The sequence below is a fragment of the Papio anubis genome, chromosome 11 (genome assembly GCF_008728515.1).
Source record: "Papio anubis isolate 15944 chromosome 11, Panubis1.0, whole genome shotgun sequence".
Lineage (NCBI taxonomy): Eukaryota > Metazoa > Chordata > Mammalia > Primates > Cercopithecidae > Papio > Papio anubis.
Window position 1 is genome coordinate 50,776,734 of NC_044986.1, and position 20,691 is coordinate 50,797,424.

At 35.9% G+C, this 20,691-nt stretch overlaps 1 protein-coding gene and 1 pseudogene across 4 annotated transcripts in view; one reads left to right on the plus strand and one right to left on the minus strand.

The window, feature by feature from the left end:
• PCDH15 (protocadherin related 15) overlaps positions 1 to 20,691 on the minus strand; it is a 914,927-nt gene that overhangs the window by 828,293 nt on the left and 65,943 nt on the right. The gene's annotated exons all lie outside the window — the stretch shown is intronic.
• LOC101005985 lies at positions 987 to 20,094 on the plus strand (annotated as a pseudogene).

The following is a 20,691-nucleotide window of genomic DNA, read 5'->3' on the forward strand; positions in this document are numbered from 1 at the left end:
AAATTCCTTCCACTCACCCCCTCAGAGTGGTGCCTCTCAAATAGGAATGGATGAATGAATGAATGAGTGAATGACAAAATGATCTTAATTGAAACACTCAGTTATTAGGTTTACAGAAATTTACATTTTAGGAGGTAACACTGAGGAAACAATGCACACGTAAGACTTGAAATGTATTAATGATTTAATGATGAGCAATACATCTCATGGCCTAAAAAAAAAAAATCAGAAGTTAAAAGGCTGCACATGTGCCCTCACAACTCATCATACCGACTCTGCTCATTCTTAAGGCTAGTCCTGCTGCCGATATATTGGATTTTACAAAGTAGACTGGTATTCTGCAGTTTTAGAAAACGTTGACTGCTCTTATGACATAATCATGAAAAATATAAGATTACTGATCCATTTAAAAATAGTGGACAAAAATGAAACAGTCCCTAAATACCTACTCTAAGCCATTTCATCACAGGTACCCAGGGACTTCTAATTTGTGTAACAGTCACATGTTTCCACAAACTTGTTTTGGTAGTATAAAAATACTAAACAATGTTTATGAAGTGAAATAAACTTATAGCTTAGTGACTCTATACATTTTGTTTTTTAATAATGCCAAATTGTAATCACCCACTATCACACACTTGTGCATGATGTACAGATATATATTACTGCTTTTTCCTCTAAGTGAACTATGAAGAACTAAAGTAGGAAGAATTAGAGGAAAGTCACATTTATAGAACATTAAGCATGATACAGAAAACATACCTGAAAAACAGATGTAAAATTATATTATTTTATTTTTAGCTATTTTCCTCCAAAAGAAAGTTGCTTAAAAAGTAATTTTTTGAACTGGTCTATTAAAAAGAAACTGATAGCCTGTTTCCCATTTTTTGTTTGTGGCTTGACTGTATATGTATGTATTATTAATCCCCAGATCAATACTGTATATCTTATATTATATAGATATGTTTTATAATCTCCATTGAACAATGGACAAAACTGGCGTGAAGCGAATGACTTGCAATAAACCACAAGTAAATAGTATTACTTAAATGTAAACAAGAATATTCTAATGTCAAACATGGTTCCCTTTAAAAAAATGAGAAAAATATAATTTTCAAGGGATCTTTGGCTTTTTTAATAACAGAATAACTGTTCACTAGACTTAGTTATCTCTGTCCAATTTTCCCCCAGTGTCCACAGTGGATCAGTTCCAGAACCCTGAAGATATCAAAATCCATGGATGCTCAATTTCGGTATATAAAATAGCACAGTATGTGCATGAAGCCTACACACAACCTCTGTTTATGTATTTTATTTTTGTGGGGGACTGAGTCTCTCTCTGTTGCTCAGGCTGGAGTGCAGTGGCACGATCTCGGCTCACTGCAACCTCCACCTCCCAGGTTCAAGCAATTTTCCTACCTCAGCCTCCCCTACAGGCGCCGACCACTGCACCCAGCTAATGTTTGTATTTTTAGTAGAGATGGGTTTCACCATGTTGGCCAGGCTGGTCTTGAACTCCTGACCTCAGGTGATCCACCTGCCTCGGCCTCCCAAACTACTGGGAATACAGGTGAGAGCCACCGCACCCAGTAGGCCCCTGTGTATTTAAATCATCTCCAGATTACTTGTGATACCTAATACAATGTCGATACTATTTAAAGAGTTGTAATACTGTATTTTTAAATTTTGTATTTTAAATTGTTTTTTTTTTTTTCTTTTCTTATTGCTTTCTTTTTAATTGTTGTGGGTTCCTAGGCATGTATATTTATAGGTTACATGAGATATTTTGATACAGGTATGCAATGCATGATAGCCACATGAGGGTAAATGGGGTATCCATCAGCTCAAGCATTTGTCCTTTGACTTACAAACAATCCACTTACACTCTTTTAGTTACATTGTTTTTTTTTTCTTTAATATTTTTGATCCACAGTTGCTTAATCCACTTATTCAGAACACACAGATATGATGGGCTGACTGTATACACATACAGACTCTAAACCACTAAAACACATCATAATACTAATAAATCTTATTAGGGTATTTTCCAACCACTATTTTTTTCTTACATATTCTACTATTCATTGTTGTTATTTTTAAAAAGGATATTCACTTTGAAAGTGCAAATACTTCTATTTTCTAATTTTGCAATAAGACTTTTTAATGTAATTATATCTTTATCTTAATAACAAAAAACACTTAACTTCCATAAAGATTGTTAAGTTCCATCAGATCATTGAATCTGTGATTGGCAAAATTTACAACTTCAGTAACACCAGGTATAAAATGAAGAATTTCTATCTTGGTCAGGTTATAATCAAGACATTATTTTTCTTGTCATAATTACATATACTCTTTTATCATGCATTTTCTTGAGGAAATACATATACACAGACAAAACAGTAGGTGTTCTTATTTTCTTTTCAAACAATAAAATATGAAACATAAATGTACACTAGACATCACCCAATTTAAGAAATAGAACATTACTGGCCAGGTGTGGTGTCTCACTCCTGTAATCACAACACTATGGGAGGCTAAGGCTGGAGGATTGCTTGAGGCCAAGAGTTCAACTAGCATAGGCAATGTAGAGAGGCCCTGTCTCTACAAAAATAAAAATAAAAAATTATAGCTGGTCATGGTGGTGCACACCTCTCGGCAGGAGGATCACATGAGCCCAGGAGTTCAACGTTATAGTAAGCTATGATTGTGCCACTGCACTCTAGTCAACAGAGCAAGACCCTGTTTCCAAAAAAATAAAAAAAGAAATAATGAAAATATTTAATCTAAAGAAAGGAATATACCATGTTTTTCTTTAATTAGCATATTAATAAAAACAATAAAAATACATTTCAGTTACTGGTATTTTAGAATCTTTTGCATATATGGAATCTGAGCTATTTGATCAGGAAAAAAATTTAAAAGAATCTCTTGCATACGTTTTCTTACACTATCCTGAATTTTGTGTTATTACTTGCCATAGTTGATAGATATACTATAATGTATGTACCCCTAAAAATATATAGTTTTTCCTTTTTTAACTTAATGAAAATAAAATTATACCCTTGATAGATCCAATCAAAAATTCTCATATGAAATATTTTATCCATGCAATTAACAAATTTAATCCAATGGCTATAAAATATAGACTATTATGGCAAACAACTGAGGAATTAGACTGATTCTATAATTTCTTTTATTTACTTGTTCTACTTAGATAATTGTTATTTTCCTCCATTTTATTTTACTAAGTGGAGGGCTGGTTTATGTTACCGTTTCATGGGGAGGTCAAAATTAAAGATATCTCAAGGCAAGACTAGGTGTGGGCCTGTAGACAACACTAAAATGAATATAAGGAGAGAGATATGCTAATAAGAGATATCACAATTAGCAAATGCTTTTATTTTTGACCTATGGATGGGAAGTGATACATAGAACTGTAGGGTTAATCTATTCCAAACACATAGAAATTCTAACATACAAACATTCAGTAGATAAGATTATCAGCTCCCAAGTTCTACTAAAAAAAAGCTCATATGCTAATCAACCATATCAGTTGCTTCAATTATAAACTTCATTTGCAAGTCTTAATAGAAAACGAACTTATTTTTTTCTGCTATCAAAGAGGAAATGAGTGAAAATAGACACTCTCTAAAGCATATTCAACACCTGCACAACAAACTTTCAAAGGTAGATCTATTTAGCTACCACCATTTACCTGAAGTTAAAATATTACACAAATATCTATTGCCTACATGGTAGTCTTCATTTTATCATTTAAAACTAAGATTCAACTAAAAGATCAATAGAAAAATATTTGATCTAAAGAAAGAAATAGACCATGTTTTCTTTTATTTAGCATATTAATAAAAACAATAAAGATACACACATTTCAGAATGGAAAGAAAGGCGTTTCCTTTTAATGCTAGAATGTATCAATCACCTCATTATTATGTACTACGTTATTTAAGGTCAGGTGTAGATGCTCAAGCTTGTAATCCCAAAACTTTGGGAATCTGAGGAGAATGACTTGAGCTCAGGAATTTGAGACCACTCTGGGCAACATAACAAGACCCCATCTCTACAAAAAGTAAAATAATGAAAATAAAATTAGTCATGTGTAGTAGTGCCCACCTGCAGTCCTAGCTACTTGAGAGACTGAGGCAGAAGGATCACTTGGACCCAGGGGTTTGAGGCTGCAAGGCTGCAGTGAGCTATAATCATGCCACTGTACTCAGGCCTAGGTGACAGAGCAAGACCGTGACTTTTTAAAGAAACTGTATTTGCTTCTATTAAATAGGTAACAAACACTCTCAATAGTTTTTTCTCAAAGTTGAGATGCATGGAACACGTTTTTAACATTTTATCATATTGATAAAATTACCCCCTAAATCTATCAAGGCTAATATTATATTTATCAAGGGTAACATATTTTCATATCGTCTTTCTTTTGCTCCTTACTGGTTTTCTACTGCATCAACTATTTGTTTCTTTTCTGTTTATTCTGTCTCCATTCATGGCTAGTTCTCTTTTCCTATGATATCCTCCTTATAATTTTAGCCCAATTCATCCCTCTAATCTTCCATTCACCATCTCTCTGCTGTGTAGGAAGCTTAACTGTGCTGAGTTCTTGGCTGGACCACTGAAATCAAGTAATAAGTGGATATAAATCGGAATCATGGCTGTAAATAAAAAAAAAAGTGGCCAAATGTCCATTAGCAATGATAGTCTAGTCATATAAAAAAATGTGGCTATTTTCAATTAATAAAACAAAACAAGGAAGAAAAAGTAAAGACAATGTTAGGGACAATTATAAGAATAAGCATGTAACAAGCAACTGGTAGGTTTACTTCAACCAAATGGTAGGTTTGCTTCCATTACATGAACATTTTACCAAAATGTATATATAATATCTTCCAAGAATATGCAAATACATTTTAATATATAAATTGGCTCAAGAAAGTCATTTTTCTGGGACTCTAGATTTATAGGCTCTTTAAGTCTCTTAAAAACTGTAAATGACCCAAAGAAGTTGGCTGCCCTAAAGGTTTGGCTTAAATAAATCATCCAGTGCACACTTCAAATATAAGCTGAACAACCTTAATTGGAATATCTATCTTGTGAGGTTTTCCAGTTTCTGATTTGGTACTCCCCAACTAGCAATTTCCTATGAATTACCATTTCCCAACTAAGAGGTACAGATTCCCAGTTTCTTTTGGAGATCGAATATTTTTAAACTTGGCCTTCATTAAGGTTTTCAACAAAATTCTAATTAAACTACACTTCATTAATGGCTTACCCCCTACCTTAGAATAAGGAGAGCTGTCTTGCAATTATTAAAGCTAACCCTCAAATAGTTGTTAAAAACAAGACTAAGAATTATTTTTATTTTTTTAACTTCAAAGTTGTAGGCTAACCAATAGTTAACAAATAATTCACTTACTTTATTGGCATCATCAGTCCTCCTAGCAATACGTCTTTTTTTAAATTTAAAACATGATGGGGGGTGGTGAGGACTGTACAATTACTAGTCACTGTGTTCCCACTCATTGGTACTATTAGCTTAACAGATAAAACCACAGATAAGAGCCTCAATCAACTTCAGCAGATTCCCAGAGGCAAGCTCTTGCTTTTTGCTGATTAGTTTCATTCAATTATGTCTTCTTAATTGTCCATGTGCTAAAGCTCATTAAATGAAAAATAATATTGCTTTCCTGTGGGTAGGGCACTTGAGATTTGAAAAATAGCCACTTCATCTCTGCCTCAGAGGCACAAGTAAGTTAATCTGATGGTATCTGGAAAAGCTCAACAGATTTGTGCGGATAGTCCGTCCTGTCCAGGAAGGGACAATAAAATTAATAAAATTGATTGCTAAATCAAGTCAAAAATAAAATCACTCCCAGTATTTTCCTTTAAGGTTAATTTTCAGGAAAATTAGACCCAGTTTTGTAGCATTTGATTATGCTCACCTCTGTAATATGATTTTAATTGTAAAAAGGTCAGTTATTGCTATTCCATTACATATGGGATTTGGGGAAAGTGGAGTAAACTTTTAAATTTTTCTGAAAATAGATTTTGACAGATTAAAAAGTGTGTCACATAATTTTATTTATTTATGAAGTACTCCAGAAATGGAGAAGCTAAGTTTCATTCATTAAAATAGATTCATTGGGTACCTACTATGTTCCAGGCCTTTTGCTACACAATGAGGATACAAAAGGTTTTAACTTCAAGAGTTTTATTAGTCCGGTGGAGTAGAAATAATAATTCAACAATAATCCATCAGCTAATATATACTGGAGATTTTTTTTTTTTTTTTTTTTTGAGACTGAGTCTGGCTCTGTCGCCCAGGCTGGAGTGCAGTGGCCGGATCTCAGCTCACTGCAAGCTCCGCCTCCCGGGTTTACGCCATTCTCCTGCCTCAGCCTCCGGAGTAGCTGGGACCACAGGCGCCCGCCACCTCGCCCGGCTAGTTTTTTGTGTTTTTTAGTAGAGACGGGGTTTCACCGTGTTAGCCAGGATGGTCTCGATCTCCTGACCTTGTGATCCGCCCGTCTCAGCCTCCCAAAGTGCTGGGATTACAGGCTTGAGCCACCGCGCCCGGCTATACTGGAGATTTACTAAGGACCTATAAAGTACTTGGTCGATATGTATCACCTTACTTAATCTTTTTAATGATCTTATAACATAGACCATATCGTATTTTTTATTATAGATGAACTAAGGCTTAGAAAAATTATATTGCTTCCTGATATCACATAACTAGCGAATGCTAAACTTTAGTTTTGAACAAGATATAACTTTGTAGCATGTATTCCTATTTACAGGTACTCCTCAATTTACACAGTTCCTATATGCATAAATTTCAGTTACCATGTTTAGTTAAATTAGACTAGTTACCCAGCAACATAGTTCAAATTTCAGTTACCACAGTATATTAACTGTAAGTAATTACAAACAAAGTACAAATTTTGCTCCTTGCTCTTTTGTCCAAAATCATTATGTAAATAACAGGTATGCTTCATGATCAGCGACCATTGGCATCATGTTTTTAAATGTCTGTCAGTGATTGATCGCTACTATTATTCAGTATATGCAGACAAAAAAGTGTGCGGTTATGTTGTCTCTTTGTTACCCAATGATAAACACACGTGACATTTCTCAAAAGTAAATAATTGAAATAATTCACCAGAAAAGATAAAAATACAACATAAAGTAAAATTTGAGTCCAGTGAAAATGCAGCTATAGCAAAATCCCTGTGGGAATATTGACACTGCTGCCATCTGCGGGACTTAAGCTTTGCTGCCAGAATAACTTAGCGCAGAGGAGCTTATTGACATAAATGAAGAAAGTGGATGTGATGAAAAGGATGAAGATATACCAGGCTATGTGATGCCAGCAAAAACCCAAACACACACACACACACACACACACACACACACACACAAAGACTTAAAGGAACTTACAGAGATACTTTAAAATATTGAAAGCATCAAAGCATAAAGTGATGAAAGCTGATCCAAATTTAAGACTATGACAATTAGCCAAGGCATAAAATATCACCCCCTTCATTATAAGCCATCTGAGAAGAAGAAATCAATCACTATTCAAAGTATTTGTAAACATTTTTTAACAAATGAGTAAACTTTCAGTCTTTAACTTCAATGTAATTTAAAGAGGGAATTAGTCAGCAAATGTGAAAGTACAGCAAATAAATGAAAAATAATGATGCAAAAAATAATAATATAAGATTTGAGTTGAATGTAAACAGAGTTATAGAAAGAAGGAACTGACTTTAATTCTTTAATTCCCAATGTAAATTCCAGGATGTTAAATGAATATGTTTTATAATTTATTTATTTTCATACACATTTATTAATGACAGTAAAAGACTTTCTAATATTTTGAAAAGAAATTAAAAGTTATGGAATAATAATATTTATTCTTGATTAAGATAAACTTGCATGATTTCAGCTGAGATCATCATGTTTATTGTCCTTCACTAGCATGTAAAGTGAGAAATGTGGGTATTAATTTATCTGTTTGTTTAAAGTAAATGACACATGGTTTAGTGTTCTATCAATAGAAAATTACTTAAGAGGAAATGATATCTTAAATGATATCATTTAAGATGATATCACTCATTAAGAAATGATATCTTAAAATCAATTTTAAGATAATGCTTCTATTATGTATGTTTCTGTATCGTCTTTCCATAATTATGGAAAAGGCATCCCAACTGGTGATACAATTATTGTCAATAATATAATAGTGATGACAATATATTTGTTGGTCAATTAAAAATAAGTACATTAGCTTTGGCAAAACTACATTGTTCACTTATATGATTAAAGATACTTATCAGTGCTCTTGTGATCCTACTTTAAGATATACATTTTCATATTAATTTGTAAATGAAATGTAGGAGTTTTTCATAACCAACAGGTTTAAAGCTTGTGAAAATATGTGCCATACTTTGTCTTTTGTTATTGTTATTGTTTTCTTGAGATAGGATCTCACTCTGTTGACGTGATCTCACCTGTTGGCGTATTATAAGAACTCTTTGTTTATTAACTCATTTGTTAATTTTATTGTTTATCATTTATGTCTATCAATGGAATATAGACTCTAAGAGGGCAGGCATATTTCTGTGTGTTATTCATTGATATTTCAACATCACCAAACAGTGTCTGTCATATAGCAACCATTCTTTTTTTCTTTTTTTTTTTTTTGAGACAGAGTCTCGCGCTGTCACCCAGGCTAGAGTGCAGTGGCGTGATCTCGGCTCACTGCAGGTTTTGCCTCCCGGGTTCACACCATTCTCCAGCCTCAGCCTCCCGAGTAGTGGGGACTACAGGTGCCCACCACCATGTCCGATTAATTTTTGTATTTTTAATAGAGACAGGGTTTCACCATGTTAACCAGAATGATCTTGATCTCCTGACCTTGTGATATGCCCACCTCAGCCTCCCAAAGTGCTGGGATTACAGGCATGAGACACTGTGCCCGGCCCACTCTTTACATAAGAATAAAGAAATATCCCCTTGACATGAAATTCTGTGTATTGGCATTATATATATATATACACACATGTATATACACACACACACACACACACACACCCCATGACAATGAGTATGTGTCATTATCTTAGTCAGCAGTATGTATTTTCCTAGAAAATGAAAAGACTCCCAATTTGTCTTTTTGAATGACAAAAAGAACTGCTAATCACTTTACCAGTTTGTTTTTATTTATCTCCAGATTAAAGTGTTATTAAGGATTTTTTTTCTATTTAGTGAAATTTTAAACAATAAAACACTTTTATCTATGTGGTTTTCCATCCATATGACAACAAAGTGTTATCATGTGAATACTATAAGTAGAAAAATATAGGTAGAAAGAACGTAACTGATTTGCTCAAAGTCATATAACTCAGAAGTGACATTTGCCAGACTCCAAAACTTGGTCTGATTTTGTCATCCCTCGCTGACTGTCAGATCTGATATATCAGTCCAAAAATTACCTCCTGCTTAAATTAGATGTTTTGGATGACTTTTGTAATTTTCCGGGTTCCATCATTTATTAGCGCCAATATATAAATGGTCACTTAGAATACAGAGATGTGCACATATTCAGGACCAACATTCCAAAAATGGCTTAAATATTTCTGGCAGCCAAATGTTATCTCTGGAGAATTCTTCCTCAAGAACATTAGTTAGATGTGCTTTAATAATGGTTGAGCAAAGTAGCAGAATACTAGATGCTGTGTGACTCTGGGAACACCTTATTTCTTGCTCTGATAGAGATCTGTTAAAGACCCTCATCTGTTACAGGCAGAGAGAAGAGCAGAGTAAATTTTCTTTGCCTACCTGAAGGGACTGTTGTAAGAATCTCATGAGTTAAATTGTGTGAAAGCACTTTGCACCCTCTAAATCCATACATTTACATGTGACTTCCCTGTATGACACAAGCTAACAAACAAACTGGAAACAAACAAACAAACAAAAAACCCAAGACACAAAAATAAAATATCTTTCTGTTACCTCATTTGGGAAAGGGTCTAAAACTCAGAAATAATAGTATTTACATGTACATGTAGTTGGTAAACATTCAATGGCATAAAAAGTAAATTGAAAATAATACCATTAGCAGAGGGGAATGTATTTTTACTTAAGCATATATACTCACATATTGGATTTGTCTCTATTTCATCTGTAGAACGTAGCCACTAGCCAAATACCTGAAGCCCCTAGAACCCAGTGCCTAGTGTGGTACGCAGAAAATAATGGCCTCTTAAATGTCCACTACCTAATTCCAGAAGCCTTGGAATATGTTACCTTACCTGGCAAAAAGGACTTTGTAGATGTGTTTAAAGTTAAGAATCACCAGAAGAAAAAATTGTCCTGAATTATTTGGATAGACCCAATCTAATCACATTAGTTTTAAAAATATTAAACCTTTCTTGGCTGTGGTCAGGGAGAGAAATGTGATTGTAGAAGAATGGCAGGTAAATGTAACATTGCTAGCTTTGAAAACAAAAGGACTCCAGAAGTCAAGGGATGTGGGTGGCCAGTATAAGCTGGAAAGATCGAGAAAACAGATTCTCCCCTACAGCCTCCAGAAAGTAGCATAGCCTTGCCAATACCTGATTTTAATCCAGTCAGACCCATGTCAAGCATGTGACTTACGGAAGTATAAGATAATACATTTGTGTTGTTTTAAGGCACTAATTTTGTGATAAATTGCTAAGACAGTAACAGATAACTAATAGTTAGAAAACAATTTAAAAATACATTTTAAAAAGAACTACAACATGCAATATCTAATGAATAAAACCAAAAATAGGATGAAAAATTAAAATGAAACTTAAAACTTTTCTATATTATATATTTGGGAAATTTGAATTATTTCATAATATCCTGCTCTCAAAAATATGAAAAATGTAGTTTGTCTAATTATCATTCACCTGAAAGCAACTGTTTTAAAGCTGTCATTACAATCTTATAAAAAGTAATATGTCTCAGTCAGTCCTAACTACCCTCAACATGACCCAGTCTTGTCAGAACCCAATTTAGAGCTTCAAGTGTACAGATGCTCCAAGGAATTTTCAATGACAATCAGTGTTCCAAAAAAGCTATGACCTACACTTGAGGCTATCCCAAGGAGAAGCAAATATCATGGCAGCATCTTACATTTGTGAACACAGTGGTAAACATACAGCATACAAAACCATGCATGGGTATTTTCTTCTGTTTTTAACAATGGATAATTAATGTCAAAAGTGATTTTCAAACTATCAATATGTAAGTTAAAATTAAATCCATAAAGCACAGTAAAACAAGCATTTGTTCCATTTTACAATTCATGTTTCCTTGAGAACTTATTTTCTTTCTTTTCCTTCCTCTCTGCTCCTGTCCCCTCCCCTCTCTCCCTCCCTTCCTTTCTCCTTTCCTTCCTTCCTTAGACTTCCTTCCTGACTTCTGTTTTTCTTTTTTCAGCTTTATTGAGGTATAACTGACAAGTAAAAATGAACATATTTAAGGTGTGCAACTTGATTTTTGTATATGTATACATTGGGAAATGATCATCATAATCAAGCTAATTAACATATCTGTCATATCCGTACAACATTAAATATGTTGTACATTAGATATATAGTTACCATGCTGTACAATAGGTGTATGCCACATTTTCCTTATTCATGTATCTGTCCATGGACACTTAAGTTGTATCTATATCATAGTTATTGTAAATAAAGCTGGAATGAAAATTAAAGCAAATATTGATTCAAAATAATTTTATTTCCCTTGAATAAAGACAGAGGTGGGACTGCTGAAGCATTTGGTAGTTCCATTTTTAATTGTTAAAGGAACCTCCATGCTGTTTTCCATAATGGCTACACCAATTTACATTCCCATCAATATGTCTTCCTTTTTCTCTACTTCTTTCACAAAATTTACATTTTGACATTTGATAATAGTCATTCAAACAGGAATGTGGTGATACATTTTTGAGGTTTTGATTTGTATTTCCTGATAATTAATGTTGTTAATCTTTCATCTTTCATCTACCTGTTGATCTTTCATCTAGCTGTTCACCATTTGTACATCCTTGGACAAATGCCCATTTTTGTAAATTTATTTTTTGCTATTGAGTTTTGTGAACTCCTAATATATTTTGAATATTACCTTTTATCAGATATGCAGTTGCAAATATTTTCTGTAGGCTGTCTTTTCAGTCTGTTGATTGTTTCTTTTACTGTGTAGAACCTTTTTAGTTTGATGCAATTCCACTTCTATACTTCTGCTTTTATTGCCTGTGCTTTTGCTGTTATACTAAAAAAATCATTGCCAGAACCAATGTCAAGAATCTTTTTCCTGAAGGTTTTTTTCTAGTAGTTTTATAGTTTCAAGCCTTCTGTTTATGTATTTAATCCATTTTAAGTTAATTTTTATTTTTGTATATGGTATTAGGTAAGAGCTCATCTTCATTTTTCTATATGTGGATATCCAGTTTTCTCAGCACCATTTATTGAAGAAAATACCTTTTCCCCAGTGTGTATTCTTGGTGCCCTTATTGAAGACTAGTTTACTCTAAGTGCATGGATTTATTTCTGGGCTCTGTTTTCTTTCATTGATTTATATGTCTGTTTTTATGCAAATTCCATACTGTTTTGATTAATGTAGATTTGTAAAGTATTTTGAAATCAGAAAGTGTGATGCCTTGTTTTTCTTGCTCAAACTTGGTTTATCTATTTGGAGTTTATTGTGGTTCTATATAAATTTTAGAATTTTTTTTCCTATTTCTGTAAAGAATGCCATTGGAATTTTGACAGAGATTGCATGAACCTGGTGATTCCTTTTGGCTAGTATGGCTACTCAAACAATATTAATTATTTCAATTCATAAACATTTATTTTCCATGGATGGATGTTTTTTCATTTATCTATGCTTTAACATTTTTCCTTGATTCCTCTTCCAAGACAGTCAACTGGATGCAGCCAGGAGAAACATCTCCCACTGAGGGACCAGGACATCAGGAAGACAGGTGTACTCCTAGTAAATCTTCAGAGGGAAGACATTGAGAGCAGATAGAGAGAAGATACAGAAGGTGGGATAAAGGGAGATGAAGCTGGGAACCCTGCATGGGGCTACCACACACCAGGACTCATTCCTGGCTCCCAACAACTCTTGTGGAAGGGGTGAGTTGAACAGAAAGGAGCAACTCACTTTCACCATAAGCCTCTGGAATCCTAGTAGAAGGAGACTCATGAGCCACCACAGACACTTGAGTTGGCAGAGAAAGCTACTTAGAGAAGTGGTAGGGACAGAACTCCTGCTTCAGCAGAGCCCACAGGGTTTGGTGCAGGAGCATCTACAGTGGAGAATAGCCAGGGATGACCATCCCCCTAGGCTCAACTTGCTCTTATAGTAGACGTTAGCTCTAAGGAAAGGGGTGAATATAGACTCTGTAGAGCAGTCTTGCCCATGAGCTGAGACAGGCCCCCTGAGCACCCTTTGGTGTGCTGTCCTCTCTTGGGAGCCCAGCCTGCCTGTACCTGCTGGCAGTGCACCCTCCAGGAACCTCAAGGGGGCCTGCCTCATTGTTCCTCCACTGGTGGAACACAACTGACTGACAGAGTGCTCCAGAAGAGCAAACCCTGTGTATACATATAAGACCGCCCATGCCCTCCCCACATATCAGCCTTCCCCATACTGCTTTGCCTGCTGGCACTCGCTGACAGTGATCCCCTACATCTCTTTGCCTGCACATGTGTTTGCAGACAGACCTAGCCTTCCCTTCCCTGACAGTGCACATGTGCACATGCACCATGCCATGCCACTACTGCTGGCTTGAGTGTGCCCCATCCCTTCTCACCCTGTTGCACTGCCATTTTTGTTGGAACATTGGAGGGAATATAGTTTGCCAGCTCTGCTACCGCCAGTGCTCCACTCCTGTGCCAAGACTGCTGGCATGAAACTAAGCACAGAAAACAGTATATCTACTCCCAGCTCTGAGAGGTCACTGCTGTCAACAAGAATGCTCACAGAAGGTGCACACAGTCCTGTGACCACTAGTACCCCACCCCTGTGCTAACACCACAACCAGTACAAATGTGCACACCATTGCTAGCAGGGGCCCCCACCTTCCCATATCATACTCCCACAGCCACTACTGCAAACATCCATATGGAGGCAGTCATCATCCATGTGGATGGAGGATGCTGCTGGTACATGCAAATGTGGACACATCCCACTACTACTGTCCTACAAAATGCTTTGGCTGGTACCAGCCATTAGTGTTGTGACAAGCAGTCTGAGATCACATTGATCCCTCCAGTGAGCAGGTTCCTAAACTTGAAGAGCCACAGGTAAAAGCTAGGGTATGATGCCAGTTTCCCAGAGTTAGAGCATGCAATGCAGGAGTGCTGAGCTGAGCCTTGGCCCCCTGAAGTCTTCCACTAACAAAGCCAGGTGACTGAACGCAGCTAATACCACAATCAAACCATCAAGGTCATAAAATAGAATAAAAGAAAAAAAAAATCCAAAGGACAGCAACTTCAAAGATTGAAGGAACATCAGCCCACAAAGATGAGAAAGAACCAGTGCAAGAACTCTGACAAATCAAAGAGCTAGAGTGCCTTCTTTCCTCCAAATGAGCACACTAGCCCTCCAGCAAGAATTCTTAACAAGGTGGAGGTAGCTGAAATGACATAAATAGAATTCAGATTATGGATAGGAATAAAAATCATTGAGTTTTGGGAGAATGTTGAAGCTAAATCTAAGGAAGGTAAGAGTCACAATATTAAGATACAGAAAGTGACAGACAAAAAATGCCAGTATAGAAAATAAAATAAACCATAAATGAAAGGATAGAACTGACGAACACTCTACAAGAATTTCATAATGCAGTTGTATTAAGAGAAGAATACCAAGCTGAGGAACAGAGCTCAAAGACTGGTTTTCTGAAATAAGACAGTCAGACAAGAATAAATAAAAAATAATAAAAAGGAAAGAAGAAAGCCTCCAGGAAATATAGGAATATATAAAGAGACCAATATTATGACTCATTGGTGTCCCTGAAAGAGATGAGAAGAAAGCAAGCAACTTGGAAAACATAAATCAGGATATAATCCTTGAGAACTTCCCCAACCTAACCACCAACATTCAAATTCAGAAAATGCAGAGAACCCCCACAAAGTACTTCACAAGAAGATCATCCCCAACATACATAATCATAAGGTTCTGCAAGGTAAAAATGAAAGGAAAAAAAATGTTAAAAGTAGCTAGAGAAAAAGGACAGATCACCTACAAAAGGAAGCCCATCAGAATGACAGCAGACCTCTCAGCAGAAATCCTACATGCCAGAAGAGATTTGGGACCTATATACAATAACCTAAAGAGAAGAAATTCCAACCAAATAAATTTATATTTGGCTAAACAAAGCTCCCTAAGTGAAGGGAAATATGATCCTTTTCAGAAAAGCAAAGGCTGAGGGATTTTATTATCACCAGACCTGCCTTACAAGAGCTTCTGGAAGAAGCATTAATATGGACAGGAAAGAACATAACCAGCAACCACATAAACTCACTTAAGAACACAGACCAGGAACACTATAAAGCAACCAAACAAGTCAGTATAATAACTAGACAGCAACAGGATAACAGGATCAAATACACATTAATACTAACTTTAAATGTAAATGAACTAACTTTCCCAATTAAAAGGCACAGAATGTAAGCCGGATAAATAACCAAGATCAAATGGTATGCTGTCTGCAAGAGACCCAACTGACATGCAGTGATGCCAATAAGATCAAAATAAAGGAATGGAAAAAAATCTGCCAAGCAAAGAGAACACAGAAAAAAAGCAATTATTGCAATCCAAATTTCAGATGAAAAATATTTTAAACCAACACAAATAAGAAATGACAAAGAAGGGCATTATATAATAGAAAAGGGTTAAATTCAACAAGAAGACCTAACTAGCCTAAATATATATGCACCTAACACAGAAACATTTAGATCCATAAACCAAGTTCTTAGGGACCTTCAAGGAGACTTAGGCTACCACACAATAATAAGGCAAAGTTTTGATACCCCCACTGACAGTATTAGATAATTTAAGCAGAAAATTAACCAAAATAATCACAACATGAACTCAACACTGGGCCAAATTGGTCTGCTAAACAGCTACATAACTGTTCACCAAAAAAACAACAGAATGCACATTCTTCTCATGTACACATGACACATATTCTAAAATCGACCACACAATCAAACATAAAACAATCCTTAGGCAATGCAAAAGAACTGAGATCATACCAACCACTCTCTTGGACAATAGCACAATAAACACAGAATTGAAGAACAAGAAAATCAGTCAAAACCATACAATCATGTGGAATTTAAACAACTTATTCCTGAATGACTTTTGGGTAAATAATGAAATTAAGGCAGAAATCAAGAAGTCTTTTGAAATTAGTGAGAATGAAGCTATAATATGCCAGAATCTCTGGGACACAAGACAGTGTTAAGAGGGAAATTCATAGCACTAAACACCCACATCTAAAAATTACAAATACCTCAAATTAACAACCTAATATCACAGTTAAAAAATTACAGAAGAGAAAAACAACAACAAATAACAACAACAAACAAAACACAAAGCTTGCAGAAGACAAAAAATACACCAAATCAGAACTGAACAGAAAGAGACTGAGACATAATACAACATTCAAAAGACCAATGAAGCCAGGAGGTGACTTTTTGACAACATTAATACAATAGGTAGACCACTGGTTAGATTAAGAAAGAAGAAAACAGAGAAGATCCAAATAAACAGAATCATAAATGACAAAGGGAATATTACCACTGACCCTACAAAAATACAAATAATCATCAGAGACTACTATGAAATCTTCTATGAACACAAACTAGAAAATTTAGAATAAATGGATAAATTCATACACATATACAATCTTCCAAGCTGAACCAGGAAGAAATTAAATCCCTGAAGATAACTATAACAAATTCTGAAATTGAATCAGTAATTAACAGCCTGCAAACCAAAAACAGCCCTAGACTGGATGAATTCACATCTGAATTCTACCAGATGTACAAAGAAGAGTTGGTGTCATTTCTATTGAAATGGTTCCCCCAAAATTGAGAAGGGACTTCTCCTCAACTCATTCTATGAGGCCAGTATCATCCTGATAACAAAACCTGGCAGAGACACAACAACAAAAAAGAGAACATTAGGCCAATATACTTGATGAACTTTGATGAAAAAATCCTCAGTAAAATACTACCCAGCTGAACCCAGCACTATATCATGAATCCACCATCATCAATATTCTTTATCCCTGGGATGCAAGGTTTATTCAATGTATAAAAATCAATAATTATGATTTATAAAATAAACAGAACTAAAGACAAAAAACACATGAAAATCTCAATAGATGCAGAAAAGACTTTTGAAAAAATTCAGTATCCCTTCATGTTAAAAACTCTCTACAAATTAGGTATTGAAGGAATATACCTCAAAATAGTAAGAGCCATATATTACAAACCCATTGCCAACACCAGACTGAAGGGGCAAAAGCTGGAAACACCCTCCTTGAAAACCAGCACAAAAAAATGATTCCTCCACTCACCATTTCTATTCAACACAGTATTGGAAATACTAGACAGAGCAATTAGGCAACAGAAAGAAATAAAGGGCATCCAAATAGGAGGAAAGGAAGTCAAAACTAACCCTGTTTGCAAATGAAATGATTCTATATCTAGAAAAGTCCAGTCTCAGCTCAAAAGCTCTGTAAGCTGATAAACAACTTCAGCAAAGTGTCAAGGTATAAAAATCAATGTGCAAAAATCACTACCATTGCTATACATCAACAACAGCCAAGCTGAGAGCCAAATCAGTAATACAGTCCCATTTACAATTGCCACAAAAAGAATAAAATACCCAGGAATACAGCTAACCAGAAAGGTGAAATATCTCTACAATGAGAACTACAAAACACTGCTAGAATAAATCAGAGATAGCAGAAATAAATTAAAAAAAAAAAAAGAAGAAATTCTAAGCTCATGGATAGGAAGATTCAATATGGTTAAAATGAGCATATTGTCCAAAGCAATTTACAGATAAAATGTTATTCCTGGTCGGACGCAGTGGCTCATGCCTGCAATCCCAGCACTTTGGGAGGCTGAGGTGGGCGGATCATGAGGTCAGGAGATCGAGACCATCCTGGCTAACACGGTGAAACCCCGTCTCTACTAAAAATACAAAAAATTAGCTGGGAGTGGTGGCGGACGCCTGTGGTCCCAGCGACTCGGGAGGCTGAGGAAGGAGAATGGTGTGAACCTGGGAGGCAGAGTTATTGCTAGTCGAGCTGAGCAATTACATGCTGCTGCACAGAACTAGAAAAATAAATCAATTTTAAAATTCATGTGGACTAAAAACCCAAAAAAAACAGCCCAAATAGTCAAGGGAATCTTAAGCACAAAGAACAAAGCTGGAGGCATCATGCCACCTGACTTCAAACTATACTACAGGACTACAGTAACCAAAACAGCATGGTATTGGTACAAAAATATATGCATAGACCAACAAAACAAAACAGAGAGTCAAGAAATAAGTCTGTACAGCTACAACCATCAGCTCTTTGAGGAAGCTGACAAAAATAAGTAATGGGGAAAGAACTCCCTATTCAATAAATTGTGCTGAGATAACTGACTAGCTATATGCAGAAGATTGAAACTGGACCCTTTCCTTACATCATATATATAAATCAATTCAAAATGTGTTAAATACTTAAATGCAAAACCCAAAACTATAAAAGCACTGAAAGACAACATAGGCAATACCATTCTGAACATAAGATCTGACCAAGATTTCATGGAAAATATGCCAAAAGCAATCACAGAAAAAGCAAAAATTGACAAATAGAATAATAAACTAGTCTCCAGTGAAAGCAACTGCACCTGAAGTTAAAGGAGAGAAAGAAGGGGAAAAGGAAGAAGAAGAGGAGAAAGAATATGAGGGCATTAAGTCAGACTAAGCTGAAGAGGGAGGATCTGAGAAGGAAGGCTATAGTGAAAAATAGGAAGGTGAGCAGGAAGAAGGAGAAACAGAAGCTGAAGGTGAAGGAGAGGAAGCTGAAGCTAAAGAGGAAAAGAAAGTTGAGAAAAACAGTGAGGAAGTGGTTACTACAGATAAGTTGGTGGCAGACACCAAGGTGGAAAAGCCAGAAAAAAGCAAAGTCTCCTGTGCCAAAATCACCAATGGAAGAGGCAAAGTCAAAAGCAGAAGTGGGGAAAGGTGAACAGAAAGAGAAGAGAAGGAAGTCGAGGAAGCTCCCAAGGAAGAGAAGGTAGAGAAAAAGGAAGGTAAACCAAAGGATGTTCCAGAGAAGAAGAAAGCTGAGACCTTGGTAAAGGAGGAAACTGTGGAGGAGGCAGCCACCATCACCAAATTGGTAAAGGTGCAGTTGGAGAAAGAGACCAAAGAAGAGGGGAAGCCACAGCAACAGGAGAAGGAGAAAGGGAAAGTAGGAGGAGGTGGGGAATGAGATGGAAGGGAGTGATAAAGGTTCCCAGGAATCCAGGAAGGAAGACATAGCTGTCAATGGGGAGGTAGAAGGAAAAGAGGAGGAGTAGGAGACCAAGGAAAAAGGCAGTGGGAGGGAAGAGGAGTAAGGCATTGTCAGCAATGACCTAGACTTGAGCCCAGCAGATGAAAAGAAGGGGGATAATAAAAGTGAGGAGAAAGTGGTGGTAACCAAAACAGTAGAAAAAAATCACCAGTGAGGGGGGACATGGTACTACCAAATACATCACTAAATCTGTAACTGTCACTCAAAAGGTCAAAGAGCATGAAGAGACCTATGAGGAGAAACTGGTGCCTACTGAAAAGGTAGAAAAAGTGACTTCACATGCCATAGAAAAGGAAGTTACCCAGAGTGACTGAGAGTTGAGTCCATTGCAAAAGGTTAAGCCATATGACAATTTCAAAATGCATGTGACTGGCAGCATCAAAACAGAACAGTTTCTCCCATGGGGGCTCCAGACATTGTATTTTACTTTGTGCAATATGAGGAGACTGCATGCAAGCTCAGTGTGCTCCCCCCTCAGTCTTTGGGGGATTCAAATGCATGATATTGCATGTACCTGGGAAATTTACCAATTCCCTATGCTGTTGGAAGGGGGTCACTCAGGAGGGGGGATGTCTTGAGATGTACTATGTAAAGTACCAATTGAGCCCAAAACAATAAATAAAACACAGAACTGTCTTAACCTTAAGAAAGCTATATATGAATAATTATGTTTACCTCACTGGTGCATTTAAAATGGACTTTTGTTCATGGGAGAACCTCGTTGACATGGACAGTTTGCAATCTTATGTTGACTGATGTTAAATGCCACAGCAGTACTTGCTCAATAAAGGTCATATTGGAAACATAGTCAAAAAAATAAATAAACTAAAGAGCTTCTGCACAGCAAACGAAACTATCAACAAAGTTACCAGACAACCTAGAGAATGGGAGAAAGTATTTGCAGATTATGTAGCTGACAAAGGTCGATTATCCAGCATCTATAATTAATTTAAACAAATTTACAGGAAAAAAAAAAAAACCCACTAAAAAGTGTGAAAAGTACATGAACAGACACTTTTAAAAAACAAAAACAA